Source organism: Peromyscus maniculatus, chromosome 13 (genome assembly GCF_049852395.1).
Source record: "Peromyscus maniculatus bairdii isolate BWxNUB_F1_BW_parent chromosome 13, HU_Pman_BW_mat_3.1, whole genome shotgun sequence".
Classification (NCBI taxonomy): Eukaryota; Metazoa; Chordata; class Mammalia; order Rodentia; family Cricetidae; genus Peromyscus; species Peromyscus maniculatus.
In genome coordinates this window covers 36,708,574-36,726,250 of record NC_134864.1, presented here as the reverse complement: position 1 = coordinate 36,726,250, position 17,677 = coordinate 36,708,574, and positions in this window count along the sequence as shown.

Sequence of the window (17,677 nt, the reverse complement as noted above, 5' to 3'; positions counted from 1 at the left end):
GGGAAAAGAGTTCCTAAGGGACTTGGTAAAGACTCTATTGCCAGTATTTTAATACATTTTTACATTTATCTATTTGGGGGCATGTGGGAGCCACAGAACGTGTGATGGTCAGAGAACAACTTTTGGGAGTTGGTACTCCTCTTTTATACTGCGGGTTCTGGGACAGAACTCAGGTCCTCAGCCATGACAACAGGTGCCTTTATTTCAAAATTTGATTTGAAATTTTCACTGTGGATTCACAACACTATTAATATGTGTAAATATGTATGTTATGTGTGTGTATATGGTGCATGTTATGTGCACACGTGTATTTATTTTGTATATTTATAAATACATATGTGAGTGTCAGAAGTAAGTTCCTTTCATTATTTTATTGGGTTTCAAGACAGGGTTTATGTGTGTAGCCCTGGAACTCACTTTGTAGCCCAGGCTGGCCTCAGAGATCCGCCTGCCTCTACCTCCCGAGTGCTGGGATTAAAGGTGTGCGCCACCACATCTGGTTAGAAGTAAATGTCTTCATCTCTTTCTATAATTTTTATGTAAGTGTGTGTGTGTGTGTGTGTGTGTGTGTGTGTGTGTGTGTGTGTGTATACATGTGCACATGCCACAGGACAACTTTCAGAAATCTGTTCTTTCCTTACACCATGAGTTCAGGAAATTGGACTCAGGTCATCAGCTTGCTCAGCAAACACTTTAACTGAACCATCCCGCCAGCCTTTTCAATCTCTCTTGGACTCGTTAACACTGGTAATGATACTAAGACCTGTCTCCTGCACTCTTTCTGACAAACAGAACAGTGCAGGAAGCCTTTGCTAACAGCTTTTACTATTATTTTCCCTGGGAATTTTACCTGCGCTAATAAAAATAATAGGACTAGCCGAAGTTTGCAGTGTCTTTTTCTATAACGATAAACTGATGCAAATGATGCATAAGTTAGTCATTGGCTATTCATCCATCACAGCTTATCTTAGTTTTATACATCTGTCTTGCCTCCTGCTTCTCCAGATGAATTCTCCACACCTGAAATACGAGTATCTAAGATATATTGAAAAACCTAACTCATTATAGGGTATTGCGTTAAAGGAGTAATCATTTATGTACTAAAATAAGACTGGTCGATAATGTGGATGGCTGTGTACAGTTCTCCAGCTCACACTAAAATTAACTAAGCTGAATTTGGGGCTGTGGGCATAACTGATCCAGAGATGACTGACTGAACAGAGCTGCCTGAAAAACTTCTGCCTGTGCCAAAGCTGGACAGTCTCTCTCTCTCTCTCTCTCTCTCTCTCTCTCTCTCTCTCTCTCTCTCTCTCTCTCTCTCTCTCTCTCTCTCTCTCATTCACCGGCACTTTTCCACAGAACAACCTCTTAGAAACGAAAACCAAAAGGGGTGCTTTGTTGACAATACAGGGGTGAGCACAGCTGCCTTCCAAAGCCAGAATGCTCCAGCACCTTCCTTGAATACAACCCAATGTTCCGATTGGTCCACAAAGCCTCATATGATCTGGATTTTTCCAAACTCACAGCCTATTATTGTCTCTCCCCTTACCCTCTACCTGTCTTTATTCTGTTCTTCCCCTTTCCATGGCTTCTGACCCTTTTGTCTAACATCTTCCTCCACCAGATCATCACATAGCCATACCATCACCTACCCTTTCCATTCAAGCAGCTCATACCTCACCTACGCAGGCACACTAGGTCTAACCACTACTTTGCAACAGCCCTGCCAGCCTAATCTTGTCCTGTGTTTTTCTTCCCATCTTTGTAACTCAACCTGGCAACCATGTCTTGTCTGTTTCCTGCAATAGAATGCAGACTTCACAAGAACAATAATGTCTGTTTCACATCTCTGTCTCTCTGGATCCTAGAAGAGTATCTGACTCACAGTAAATAACTAACAAACATTGTGTGTATGTGTGTGTGGCCTGTTGATAGATAGATAGATAGATAGATAGATAGATAGATAGATAGATAGATAGATAGATAGATAGATAGATAGATAGATAGATAGATAGATAGATCCAGTTGTGGTAAAGCTGGACCCAAACAATAAAAGAGACAGGGATAGTTTCACAGACAGGAAGGGGAGTCATCTATATTTATAAATGTTACAATGTAAGGTTTGTTGAGACCAAGTGTGATTTTCACAATTCCTTCAAGACTGACATGCAAACAAGTTATGTTCAAAACAACCATAGAGGATCTCTTGACTGGTCGCCAGTCTCAAAGAAGTTATTGTCTTGGTACATTTGGGATATTATCACAAAATGCAGTTAGCTGACTTGTTTTAAATAACGAGTGTTTCTTAATGTCCTGAAGGGTATGAAGTCCAGGATAAGAACACCAACATGCTGCATCTCTGGTAAAGTTCCACCCTGAGTTGATAGACAGACATCATCCCGCAGTGGGGGGATGGGGCTTCTCTCTGGAGTCTCTTTAGTAAGGATATTAGTCCTTCCATGAAGGTCTGTCCTTTTGGCCAAAACACTTTACCCACATTTTAATACTGTTACCTTAGGACTTCAATATGAATTTTGAAGGGACATAAACATTTACTCCACTGAAATAATTTAGCCAAAAAAAATTAAAGACAGTCTGAATAAATACATATTAAATATACTGTGCCTTTGCATTGGCTTAATTTGTATTGAAAATATACTTTTGTATATTCATAAGAATAACTTGTATCATTAAATGACAACCAATGAAAATCAGGGCAGCTCTTGTGTTAGAAGATTCATGAATATTTCCAAATCACGGAAAGGAAAAATGTCAGCCTTCAACAGCCTTCAACTCCTAACTTTCCATGAAAGGCTAGAACACAGCACTGTAATTATGTCCTGCAGATGTTGAGCTAATAATTTTCCCATTGCATAGGAATTCAATTGGGGGGAGAAGAGAGACAAGGAAGGAATTGATCCATTTCCATATTCAGTGGTATTCGCTCATAGGAAGGTTAAAACATGGCTTGCTGTTCTGCACAGTTTCTCTGAGTTAATTCCCACTGAAAGCAAAAAGGATCCATGGTCTTTGAGGCCAGATAATATCAGAAGTGACAAATTCCTTCGAACGATTCACACTCCTGGTTTAAGTTGTTTTTCCCTCATCTCCTGCCTGTAATTTAAAAGAACATAATCCAAAAGAAATATTACCAGTGCCCCATAATAAATTAGTGGTATGTTAGTTCCAATCCAGTCTTCTCCAACTTAACAAAATCAAGGGGGAAACCACATAGGCCAGGCACTGCTAATGGGCCAGCGAAAGTACATCAAACCCATTTTTGTTTGGCTTTTTAAGTTCATCTTTGTTTCTTTGGCTTTAGATACCACCTGCATGTAGACAATAATTTTGCCGTATCAGGCTGGACTTGGCTAAATAAGGTGTTTGCATCCCCTGAAAATAGGCACAGGACTTCAGCGCGTCCTTAGCACCCATATTTTTTGTTTCAGAGTTCAAAGAATCCCTTCCTCCTCAAAGCAGTCGTTCTTTGCCATGAACGGGTCACAGGCTCGTCTCAGTGCTTATTCTTATTCGACTCCCGGTTTAAAACATAGCTTTCTTTGAAATGGCTTTCTCGGAGCAACCCTAACCCAACGCGACACTTGGTGCTGGGAAGAGTAAAAGCAACATGACAATGTGAGCAGAGAAATAAGACATCATCATATGGTTTGGATTTGGGGTTTTCTCTCTTCTGCTACATTTTTTTTTAACTTGGCTCTCCCATTTTTCTTCCCAGTAGTTTAGTAGAAGCACTGAGAGATTCCAGGGTCTAGTTTTCTTATGCATGGTGTAGCCTCCCTCAGGACTAAGCATCGCTTTATCTGAGCGTCTTTCCTTGTGAGACGTTTGCTTCTTACTCACTGAATCCTACTTACTTGACTGGGGATAAGGGTATACTCCTACACCACAAGAACCCTAAGGCGAAGTTTCAATTTTCAAACTGAAACTGAAAATGCCCTGCAGACTAAAAACACATTCAAATGTTCTTTGCGACCTTACTTGAAGCATGTTTTAATAATAGAGTAACAAGCAGGCTTAACTCCAAATGTTTTACCAGAAAAGTGATCAAGTTTTAAAATGACCGATTAGTGGTACATGTAGATAATTTTCAAAGAAAACTCTCATCTTGTATGCTTTTTCTGTGGGGGGAAAAAATAAGAAGTACAAAAATCATGTTCTAAAATCTTCAGAAGAGACTCAAAATTTCCTGTTTTCATTTTAGCTCCTGAACAGGCAAGCTCATAGTCTAACTTTACTCACAAGGGAAGGCAAGCCTGTCGTTAGTAGTTTAGATGCTAAAATCCCCCCACAGTCCTGTGCAAGTTGGCAGCATGGAGAAATGTCAGGGTTTGGTGTTTGCTTCCTTTCTCTTAGATTTTGGTTTTTACTTCTGGGATTTTTTGTCCAGTTGGTTGATTCCGTTTGGTTTTGGTTCGGGGGTGCCCAGTAGTTTGTTCTAAATCATGACCCCCTGACTTGCTATTAGATGCCTGGTCTCCCATAGATCCTAACTTATTATTGTGTTTTACCAGCAAAGCCATTCCAAAGTTAATTGTTGTTCTCCACAGCAGTGAAACCCTATCACAGCGACAAACACACTCAAAGCGCACACACCCTCCATCTTTGAGAGAACGACAATCCCAGCTGTTCCTGCCTGTGACCCTGGTCCTCGTGGCCAAGCATGCCCCCTTTGAAGTGGAGCGCACTTCTGTGACCTGCGTGTCGTTCACTTGGTACTGTTTCTTTAAGCCTGACCCTTGAACTGATTGTCTGATGACTAATTCACATGCTACAGCAAGGTAAACCGGTATCACTGACCCGCCTGCATTTGTCATTAAGGGTTTGTAGTAAAAAGAGAGATGAAAGAGAAATGGGTAATATTAGACCAGCAGCCAACATATTGTAGGATATGTTTTGAAAATGTGCCTTATAAAAGAAATGGGCAACTCACTGTAAAATAAGAAGACTTTCAAGTTATGTGAGGAGCCTGAATACACGTTTTCATGTATAACTTCTCTGGTTCTTCATTCTTCCCAGACCATTAACCATTAACTAAAAGTCTACCAAACTGTATGACCATCCCATGATGAGAACCTCAAAATCGTATGAGAAGGATGTAAAGATCAGCTCTTAAAAAATGCTGGCATCTGAAACTAGGCTGGTCTGCCCTCACCCTTATCATCACAAAGTCTGGCAACAACCCCTAAAGAAAGATGCGTATATAGACACTTCTGAATGAAAAGCTATGTGAACTGTTAAATACATTGTCAACTTTACAGAGTTTAAGATAACCTTCTGTCTTACTCATGTCTGCAGAAGATGAAAACTCTTTTTTAAAAACTTCTTATTGCAAGAAACAATCTAATTACATTATTTTTGTCAGCAAGATTTACATTCTATTAATACTGTGAAAGGCAGTTTGCAAATGCCACAATGAAATTCTTTAAAGAAAAAGCAAGGCCCCTAAATGTGGATAATGGGTCTTTGAACAGACTCTAAAGACCGACTTCCATAGACTGGACCAATTCTTTTAAAGCAATACATAATGAGAAGCCAAATAAATAGGGTGGGGCAGAATAGTCAGATTAAAAAGAGAGTAAAAGATTAAAAGAGGGAACGAATATAAGGAAAATTCAAAAGGAAAAAAGATCAAAAAGGGGGATTAACCATGTTACTTGTTGTTTTTCAGAAATTAAAAAAGTATGGTGGAAAAGGAGTTTGTTTCCTTTCGGCCCAAGAAAAATGCCAATTATGGTAGCTAAACTGCCCGGATCACATATCGGCATGCTTTGGAAATGTGAGAAATGGATGGGAAATATAAACACAGGGCAATAGCTTACAGTTATGTTATGAATTAAGCCAGAAAAATATCAAGATTTAGTCACTGAATAAGCTGCCAAGGTTAATTTTCCCTGATGAATTTGAGCAAAATCAGATAGAGACAATAGTTACTGGGAGTCAGTCCCCTGTTGTGTGCGGCACCCCCTCTGCCTTCTAGAACCCAGTCATTCGCTTGCTTGTGGAGGGAAAACAAAGCACAACACAGCCAGTCTGGGAGACTATAGTGAGGAATAATAACGTCCTGAGACGCCCCCTTCCTCTTGAATTCATGGGATCAGTGCCCTGGGTCCTGAGGTTAGATCTCTGATAATAAGATAAAACCAGATAGCCGAGCCTTAGTCATTTAATCGTGGCTTTTAGATATCACAACCTTTGGGCTTTTCTTACCATATTCTTTTGATGGGAGGCAATAGAGTAAAATGCTCTTCAGGATACACAACGTGGTGTGGCTTATATTTATTAACCAACCTGGTAAAATTAATGTGGCACATCTTTGAGTGGGAGATAGCCTCTCTTAAATGTTGTGTATGGTGTTTAGGTCATTTGTGGTGAATTAACAGAAACAACTTTCTCCATTTTTTTTTTTAATTTGTGAGTATGGGATTCTGAAGGTGCTGGGGCTATAATGCAGGGCTGCATGCAAGCTAGTCAAATGCCACACTACTAAATGAGAGTCCCAATTCTTATGTTTTTTTTTCTTTATGTTTTTTCCCTCATCCACATATTTTCTTTGGGGTCTGACTTTGTTCTGTTTTTCACTCCAGTCCATCTGAAAGTAAATTTTTTATTTACTTTTTTAGCAGTCAATCTTTTTGATTACCAAGTATTTACTGCTCGAAAACCAATTTTAAAAAATCACATAACTTAGAGGCACTAAAAAGAAAAAAAACAGTAAAATAGCAACTCATGGAAGAGAAAAAAATAATAGGAAAAAATTAGAAACTACTGCACTGCAGGAAGCTAAAAGAAGTTCAATAAAAGGCTAGATTTGGTGCTAAAATGTCTTCTGGAATTATTTTTTCAAAAGACCCCCCTGACTCTACCATTTAGATGCTACGATATATACTTAAAATGATCTCTGTGGAGCTTTCAGGTGTGTGTGAACCCACCATTCCATTTCATGGGACTTTGAGTAGAACTGAACAGCGTCTCATTTGCTCCTTCAGCTTATAAAAGATCCAAAACTTTGTACAGACTCACAGGTGTTTTTATTTGTATTCAGATTTCTCTGAAAAGAAAATAGAGTACCATCCAGAAAAAGCACATGAATTTTGTACTAATTGCTCCCTTTTGTCAGCAGTCCAAAGGGGCAGGCTGTCTGCTTCTGCAACTGTCTCCGTAAACAAACAGTTACTTTACCTCCCGCCGTGCCCACCTTGTGCGCCCTCCATGGAATAGCTGGGGGAGTCCTGTCAGTATGGCCACATGCTCAAGAGAGGAAGAAGACACCTCAAGAAGGCAAGTCTGATGAAACTAAAGTTGCTGTCCACAGCAATTCCACTTCCAGGGGAACCTGCCCTGTGGAAACGGAGGCACCAACATGCAAGGACAAAGAGATGACCACAATCGGTTCACGTCCAATGAGAAACAGCTCAAGGGAAAATGATGAGCCAATCTTTGCAACATTGTGTATCAAGATGTACACAATGCATTAGTAAATAAAATACTAAAGAGTGACATGTTGGGTGTGCTTATATGTATGTAAGTGAATGGATGGATACCCTTAATTTCGGGGGGGGGGTAGACAGCAATGTGCAGGCTCACATCTTTTTTTCTTAACGCCTCTTTTGGGTTTGGTGATAGCAGAATAGATTGAATATTCTATGTATAATAAAGAACCAAAAGGATACAATGTATACACTTTCCCCATCCATATATTTAACAATCCTTTGTTCTAGAATTTGATATTTTCAACAAACCCATAGGGTCTTTGAGGATAATCAAAAAGAAAGGAATGAGTGAAGGCTTTCATGCCAACCAGGAAAAATAAAGTTGCAGACTATCTGGGGAACGAATGTTTTAGGAAGGACAAACATGGAAAGAATGTAAACGGTGCATGGCTGGGAAGACCGCTCAGTGGCCGAGCACACACCTATCATGAGGGAGGCCCTAGGTTCAATGCCCCATAACACAAGAGAAAGCATGCAAAGGCCTTGAGGTAGATGAAGGTGCTTAGAGTCTTAAGAAACAGTGAAGAAGCCAGCGCGGCTAGAGAGGCTAGAACAGAAGACAGAGAGGCCGGGGCCTGTTGAGATGAAAGAGCATTTGCTGATACCGTAATTTAGAGTAAGAAAACTCCTGTTGCACTACAGACTCGGCGTGTACCTTGGTGTGCATGCATCCACCATTCAACATACAGATCACAAAAAGCACAGTCTGGGTGAAAAAGTCACACACATCTACTAAAACGCCGACTTACGAGATGCAACCTACATTTAAAAGGATCACTCTGGTTGCTGTATCAGAAACAGACGGGGAGGATGCAGGGGCAAGAGTGGAAGCCAATTCCTTCCAGGAAACACTAAGGGGAAATCTGAGAAAGACAGGGTTCTGGCTCCAATGGAACGCAAGCACGGAAGTGATAAGCGCTTATTAGACTGGAGCTACACATTTTAATGCCGAGTCTGTAGAACATAATGCTAATGTGTGTGTGGAATGTGACAGAAGAGTCAGGGACCAGCTCAGCTGGACAAGTGATGGGAAAAATCCACTTAGAAACAATTTGTCACAAAGATAGGGAAAAAAAGACTTCCGTTTGCCCCACAGTAAGTTTACAATGCTTTATTGGCTCCTGCCTGGCGAGTCTAGGGCCCATGTCACAGTGACTGTGCAGCTTGCTCTGGTCAGTGAGGTATAACCAAAAGCAAAGCATGTCATCCTGGTAGATATCCAAATGTGAGCAATGCCATCATCTTCATAGCTACCTAACAGAGGTCAGAACAGAAAGAAAAATTTGAGGGCAATATTTTTCAAACCATGTATCTCGGCCCATTTAATGGGTCATAAAATTAATACAAGGATCATGACCAGAGTTCTTTTAAAGAAAAATTAGTGGAATGTTGTAGACAAATTTCTAAGCGGTGTCATTAAATAAAAAACGCGGAGCCAAACATAGAGGGTGAAAGCCTTAGCGATCAGGGGAATAGGAATAGCCACCAGCCACCTTGCCTTTCCAGCTCTGCAGCTGCCAAATGCCACGACTTCCTATCTACCCAGGCTTTTAGTGCCTTGCTGTTCTGCCCTCTCATTGGCTGTTAGACCAGCTACCTCACTTCCTTGTCACTGCCTGTCTATACAGACCTCCAGGTATCTATGGTTGGTCCTGGGATTAAAGGCATGTGTCACCATGCTTGGCTCTGTTCCCTAGTGTGTCCTTGAACACACAGAGACCCTGCCTGCCAAAGGATCGGATTAAGGACGTGGGCTACCAGTGCCTAACTTTTGTGTTTACTTAAAATGGCTTGCTATTTCCTCTGGTCTCCAGGCAAACTTTATTTATTAACATACAAATAAAATATCACCACATTTAAGCACAAATAAAATATCACCACAGAATGGAACAGAATAGATTGAAAAATATAGAATAGGGTAGGAAAAAAAAAGACATTGAAAAGGATGCCGTACATACAGTTAGCAAAAACTGCAGAAACGAAAACCTATAGCCAATTACCATAGTGTATATGAAAATAACAGCAAAATATATGATGAATACAAGTATTGCTAAAGAATACTCGATACTTGCTTATCTGCCTCCCATTTGAATTTCCAGCCAGTAATTTTCAGTCATGGATTAGGAAGTGGAAATGATCGTGTTAAACCTTAAATCATAAGCTAATTCTAGGCTCAGATATTTTACACCACTTCTTCCATAGTGTGTGTGTGTGTGTGTGTGTGTGTGTGTGTGTGTGTGTGTACCCAAGGGCCCTCGTGATAGGATAATTTTGTACTTTTATGCCCAGACCTCTCTACTCATATTTTATACCTTAGTACTTTAAGATCATGAAATTAATAAAGCACCATTTTCTTCTTTAAAACTCGGGTTCAGCAAACATAGAAAAAGTAATGAAGGAAGCTGGAAAGATCGCTCAGTGGTTAAGGGCACACACTCTTGCACAGGACCTGAGTTCTTCTCTCAGAATCCACATCAGACAGCCTCAGCCACCTGTAACTTCAGCTCCAGGGGATCAGATGCCTCCTTTTGAACTCTGAACACACTGCACTCATGAACACACACAGATACACACAAATAGACATCATTAAAACTTACAACTAAATCTTAAGAAAGATGGAAGTACAGGGAGACATGAAAGGAACTCTATGCTTCCATACATTTGAGTACTTGCTAACTACTGTTTCCTACCATAACAAGCTTCATGTGACAAGCCCTATGTTCAAATTAAATCCCTTGAAACATTCACATAGCACATTTATCAAACAGCCATTAGGTTGTTAAAAAAAAATGTTCTCATTCAGTTCTCCTGGCAACCCAAGGAGGGATGAATTAATGGCTCCATTTTATCACTGAGAAAAACCAAGGCTCCCGAGGCTTAATGAGTCGCTTATTCGGCTAATCAGAGGGATTTTGGATTACAAAGAGGATCTTTCTGAAGCCAAGCCAAGCCAGTTCTCGTTACATTATAACCACAACAGCTCCATCTAAGTGTACTGTGCTGTCTGCCTTGTGCATCCAAGGAAGAGATCACCAGCACCCTGCTGCTCTCTCAGGAAGAAAATGGCCATGTGAAGTGTAGTACATTTTGTAGATAAACACTAACATAGAAGAACTATAGCTGTAATACAGAAAGTTCTCCCACATGTACTGTGCAGAAATCAAACAACCCAACAACTAAAACCAAAAGGATTAGCATTTACTTAGTATTCTATTGGAGTAGCAGAAAAAAGAGCGGGGGGGGGGGGGGTACATACAGGTATAGCTAACATACATGCCACCTCTGCTTGCATATGAAGAGACCATGTTGAGCAGAGCCCGGTCTAGGGCTCCTTGTGGGCAGATAAAACAGGTCAACACTATAAAATGAAGTTACTTTTCATAGTTTCCCAAATGTGCTCTTAAGCCGTAGGGCAGTCCACAGTGCTACTGCTCATGTAAACCCAGATTCTTCCCGCTGCCTGCTGGGGATGCATCTCCCCCTTTCAGCCTGTGGGATTTGCTTTGGTCTATAAAAGGCAAGCAGATGTGCTTGCTCTGTGGCATGTCTGGGCAGAAGTTTTAAGAACCCGTACCCAACCTACTACATTCCCTCCTCCTACCCCAGTCACCCTGAAATACAGATGTTAACATAAAGCTTCACCAGCCAGGAGACCCCGTCGCTATGATGAGCACAGCTGTCCTGGAAGCATCGCACATGTAGAGATGGTGGCAGAAGATCTTTTGTTGTCTAGCACCACTATGATGCTGGGTTGTTTATTGTGGTAGCAAAGCCCAGACATCTTGGATGATGGAATTAATTCTGGTAATGCAGAGAAATACAACACAGAAATTATATTAAAACTTTTTCACATTTCTAAACACTTAATGTGCTTTAAAATGATGAATTCATTTATTCATTAAACAAGTACTGACCGAGCACCTAACATGTTCTTTGCTGTTATAAATGCAGAGGAAGTACCATTAAATATGATAGACAAGGAGCTGGGGAGAATGTCCCAGTGGCTAAGGGCACTTACTGTTCTTGTAGAAGATCCCAGTTCATGTCCCAGCACCCACAAGGCAGCTCACAACCTCCTGTAACTCCAGTTCCAGGGGATCTGGTGCTCTCTTCCAACATCGGTGGGCTCTTAAATGCGTGCGGTGCACATATATACATAGAAATTCAGACACACTCATACACACACACATTAAAAATAAATACTCTTTAAAAATGTGTCAGATGAGATCTTACTCTCACATAAGCAAATAAATTAGTAAGAATAAATGTAGCAGGTAAGGATGCAGTGCTCCCACACAATCCAAGTCTCATGATATCGCTGGGAGGAGCCAGATGCATGATGGGCCTGGAAGGCCAGAGTGGCCTCTGGGAAAAAAAAAATCTTTGCAGCAGAGTATTGCAACTCTCCCGTTGGCTCTAAACCACAAAAAGGTTTCTTTAAACTTCCCCGTAGTCTCAGTTTTTGCAAGTAGGTCTATGTTTCATTTTAAATCAGAATAACACCATAAAAGAATAAGTAACTGTGGGTGAAATGGTGGGATAATAGAGTTCTCAGAAAACCCAGGAGGCCCGGGCTTCCTCCAGAAAGCGGAGGGTCATATTCAGTTACACCTGCAGATGGAAATGATAGAGGCCTAAGTGGATACAGAAGCAAAAGTTGGCACCTCTGTAAGCAGAGGAGGCCCCCCAATTGGAAAGTTATCCCATAAAACATCCATCAAGATAACAGTAAAAGGGGTGAAATGTGTACACACAAAAAAGCAATTGAAAACATATTTGCCTAATTATACAGACCAAGATATCAAGAGGAGCGCTGAAAGGGGATGAAAACCTAGGAAATTTAGAATCTTCATTGCAACAGAACCCAACTCCAGAGCTGTCAATATGGCCCCAGGGCCAAATGCCACCAATTATGAAAACATTAAAGAGTTAATAAGTCCGAGAAGCACTTGCAAAGAACAGAAGATCTGAAAGGGACCAGGCACAAGCCTGTTTTTATCAGCAATTGCTTGTCACACAGCTCTGTATGAAACTAACTTCATTAAATCATTCTGCAAAGGTCAAGTGGGATGTGTCTTCTCTGAACTTCTTTCCTATTTTGTGACACAGACTGAGAAACTGGATAATATACACTGTATTTCCAAAGACTGAAACACATTGATGTCCAGATGTTGACTTCCTGTGGGATGATATCAGTCCTTTGGGCAATGCAGTTTTACACGATGCTGTGCCAACTCCAAGCTAACGCCTTCAGTGCCTGAACATCTTCAGAAACCCACTCTGAACTGCTTACACAAGAAGAAGCCAGTAACTATTCAAATGGATAATGACAGGGCCTGATGTTAACAGAGTGCCATAGTCCACATTCTCCCCAAGTGATAGTTTAGCATAGCATGCATTTTACTCCAAGGCAGTATTTCTTCAGCTGTATAAGTTATGTTGGTAAATGTGGCTTTGTTCCGCTACCCTAATAGGGCCAAGGGTTTGAGACTCTGGATGACTGACCAGTCCAAAGGAGAATCCCAGTATTTAAGTTCCTATTACAAAACATTTCACAAACAGGGCCTCGTTTTTTCTTTCAGCATGCCTAACAAGTAGGTAATGTCAGACATCACTGCCCCCTGTGTAATGAAGGGAAGACAACCAGAATCTCAGTAGTTCTGTATGGGTCATAGTTTTTTCTTAAGAGTTTTTTCATATTTCTAGATTTGCACATTTTCCAATTTTAATATTTTATTATTATGAAGAAGTAAGTTTTGCCATTTTTGAGTGAATGCCAAGAGATCTTTTCTATCTTGATGTCACCAGCACATGGGCCTCTATGCCCCACACTCTTCCTCATTAAGAAGCATGGTATTGGCTTTGTTGATACCCATGGGAGGCCTGCCCCTTTCTGAACAGAAACAGAAGAGGAGTGGATTGGGGGTAGGGGCAGAGAAGAGGTGGAGGGGAGGAGATGAAAGGAGAAGAGGAAGGGGAAACTGTGGTTGGGATGTAAAATAAATAAATAATTTTAAGAAAATAAGTATGGTATCATGCCTTTATCTTTACCCAATGAGAAAAAAAAAAGAAAATCAACATTTTTTTAAATCTTACTAGATGTTCTAGAACTGTTTTGAAATACACCAAACTATCCCAACTAATCTTACCAACCTAGGAGACGAGATTACCCTCTCAATTTCTACTCGATTTGAAAAGTGGCAGCTCATAGAAGCTACTGGCTAACAGAATATGTCAATTAACAACAGATAAATCAGAGTGCACTCACTCGGGTGCTCTGAGTTTTACTCTGTTTATTTTTCTTAACTATAATGTATGAAGGATTAGGAAAGGGGAACAGACATGGGGGTTAGGAAGACATGTCTTTAAGACAGCGGAGAAGGAAAGGGGCTCAGGAGATGCCATCTCCTCAACCAACAAAGCTTGTCAGGCGGCTTTAGGGAGTCTGTTGAAACGCCCTTTAGGATCATTCAGTATTAGTACATGTCTGAGTTGCTGCCAAGGTGTGGAGATCGTATATACAGTCCCTTCAGCAGCATGAAGAAGTTATTATTTATAGAAGGATGCTATAATGTGCTATATTGGGCGGCTGGAGAGATGGCTCAGAAGTTAAAAGCACCGCTTTTCCAGAGGACCTGGGTTCAACTCCAGCACCCACATGGCAGCTCCCAACAATCTGTAACTCCAGCTCCAGGGGACCCAACACCAATAGCAAAACACCAATGCACATAAAATAGTAATAATGATAATAATAATAAATAAAAATAAAATAATGTAGTTGGAGTATACTGGTTTCACATCCTTACGACCAAATACCTGACAACCAGTAACCAGGAGAGGAAGTGTTCCTCTGGGAACACAGTTTCTATGGCATCCTAGTTTGCTTTTCCATTGCTGTGACATTTGAGCATCTGTGGGGAGGAAAGGGTTCACTTGACTTCATGTTACAGTGGGTCGTCAAGAGAAACCAAGGGCAGGAGCTTGTAGCAGTGACCACCAAGGAGAGCTGCTGACTGGCTTGCTTCTCCTGGCTTGCATCACTACCTTGCTCAGAGATCCCAGGCCCACTTGCCCAGAGATGGCTTTGCAACCAACCCTGGGGCCTCCCGCATCAACCGACAATCAAGGAAATGCCTTCCAGCTCTGCCCACAGGCCAGTGTGATAGGGACCATTCCTCATGTGCAATTCCCTCTCCCCAGGCATGCTCAGGGTTGTGTCCCATTGACAAAGCTGTGGCATGAGGGCCCAGTCCGTCACAGTGAGGAAGCATGGTGGTGGGAGTAACTCTTCTCCCTAGGGGCAGGAGTGTGCAGCCATCGGCTGTATCTCCACAGACTAAGAAGTGGAGGGACTGGGCTGTAATCCATGGATCTCCTCTCCTCCCCTACGCCTCCTTCCTCCAGCTGGCACACACCTCCTAAAGGCTCTCTGATCCCCCAAAACAGATCCATCAACTGGGGACTGAGGGTTCAAACACATGAGCCCATCGGGAGCATTGCACAGCTGAAGCGTAACATGGGAGTCATTTCCTAAACCTGAATCTATCATCAGTCTCCTCAAAATGCTTCAGTGGCAAAGCTTCCATGTTTACAATTGGAATTGAGCTCTAGCAGCCTGGTCCAGCACTCTGTGTTAGCCTGGTCCTACCAAAGGAAGGTGGTTCTCAAAGCCCAGGAAGCTTGCTGCGGCATCTCACCTGTCACCATCCAACTTGCCTCTCTGTACCTTTTTGGATCATGTTCTCCGGGTCACACTCAGGATCTCTCCAGGTGGTCTTTAAATATTAACTCACTCGTATGTTCATTATTCTGTCATCCGCTTATTGGAGTAAAGGAAAGGCCCACTCCTGAGCCACTGTATCGTAGACTCTTAAGGTTCACATTTAGTTAGAAATCAAATGATATTGAAACTCCAAGAAGATGCCATCCTAACTACATATGCAGAACTGACATGTGAACCCATAAGGCAGTTGACCGTACTAAGGAATCTCTTGCTATAAGTAGTGACATCCGCCAAACATCTCCATCAGAACACCTCCGCCGCCATGTCAAATGGACAACTGATGCTAAAACATCCGTGATTCCAGTGCAGTTTGGACATCACTTTCTACCATCATCGTGGCTTACCTCCATCCCCACCCCCTTCCCCATTCCCTCTTCTGCAGCTGAAGTGGGGCTATGGGTAATGTTAAGACTGAATAATTACAGCTAGCAGAAACTACCCTAAAAACTGATGCTGTGTTCTAGTAAAGCAGTAAGTAATGGTACACAATCCCTCATGAAACTCAGAAAGTCAGTTTCTTTTATAAGCATAAGCAAGGTGAGTAAAAGTCAACATCAGTAAGCACTTATTTAGAGCTGACTGGAAATGCAGTCTAACTGATCTGTGGTTTTATAGAGAGTCTACCAATACGAAAATACCTGGGAAACAATTGTGCTATAGGTGAACTTCAGGATACCATTCACTTCTAGCATTCAATGTGAGAGTAATGACAAAGAAGGAAAAAAAGAAATGGCTGAGATGGGAACCTAAGCAAAATACACATTTATACACATATAGCAGGGTGCGCGTGCGTGCGTGCGTGCGTGCGTGCGTGCGTGCGTGCGCACTCTTGTGCACATGCTGGGTTTGGGGTTTAAGAAATTACTGTTTCCTGCTTTGGACATTGTGAGCAGAACACAGTTTTGAGCAAATAGAAGAAACAAAACACATAAAAGCCTGCTCATTTAGAGTAAATCATGGAAAATCACCCAAACTATTAAAAATTATGGTGGGTACATAGAGAAATGAGACTGTGATGCAAGATCAGCCGAGAGTAGCAATTTTGCTTCTTCCCAAGTGTTTTCATAAAAAAAAAAAAAACATCTGACGTGTGAGCTCTGGGGCGACGGAGCAGTAGGTAAAGTACTCGCTGCGTGCACATGAAGGCCCAAGTCCAACTTCCCAGAACCCACTAAAAAGTGAAGTGAGATGGCGCATGTCCCTAATGCTAGTACAGGGGAGGCAGACACAAGTAAGATCCCTGGGACTCACTGGCCAACCAGCCTAGCCAAGCGGTGAGCTCCAGATTCAGTGAGAGACCCTGTCTCAAAGAATAAAGTGGAAACTTACTGAAGAAGACATTGCCCTCTGGATTCTGCACACATGTGCATGTACATATGCATACACACAAGGATGCACATCCATGAACATCACACACACACACACACACACACACACACACACACACACACACTCCTCAAAACTCATGAGTATACTTTGCCAAAGAGTAAAAAAAAAAAAAAACAACCCTCTCTGTGTCCCTAACATGAATAGAATAACATTTGTTAAGCTTTCTCCAAAGTAGGACTCTCATCTTTGCTTATTTTTTAGGTTTAGTTTTAGTTTTGGCATTCCTGAGACAGGGTCTCACTGTGTAGACTTGGCTTGGAACTCTGGTGGGTCAGGCTGGTCTCATACGTACGCAAGCCTCTTCCTCATGCTAGATTCTACACGTGAGCTGCAATGCAGACTTGTGGTCATTGATTTCTTATAATTGAAATAAAATCAAATCGATGGAGCTTTTTGTGAAGAAAGAAGCCTTATAATTATCAAATATAAAGTAATTTAAGCTACCAATTAGGGATGTATTGGTAAGTAGAAATGTCTATATGCCCTTATGGACAGATACAGACTCCTCTGAAATATAATTATTACATAACTTCATTTATTAGTGTTTGCTTTTGTGATTTTCGCAAACCTGATTTTATTAAACAGGCTCAGTATTTTCTATATAATCATGTTTCACTGTGTGTGTGTGTGTGTGTGTGTGTGTGAGAGAGAGAGAGAGAGAGAGAGAGAGAGAGAGAGAGTCCTTTCTTCACTCTTAGTACAAAAGTAGACTAAAATTTAGCTTTCATCAAATAGTCTTACAAATTATATTATAAATTCATCCATAGATCAGAGCTGTTTGAATATAGGAATTATGATGTATTTTTTTCCCTCTCCAACATCTGGAACCTAAAACAGATGTATTGAATTAACCAAAGTCCTAAATAAATGCCTTTGGTGCTTTTTTCAATTTCAAGAGACCATTTATATCACAATATCAGAAAGCCTTAAAAACTAAAGCACATAGAACAGGACTTAGTGTTTAGATGGATTGCAACAGAAAACACATCTACTA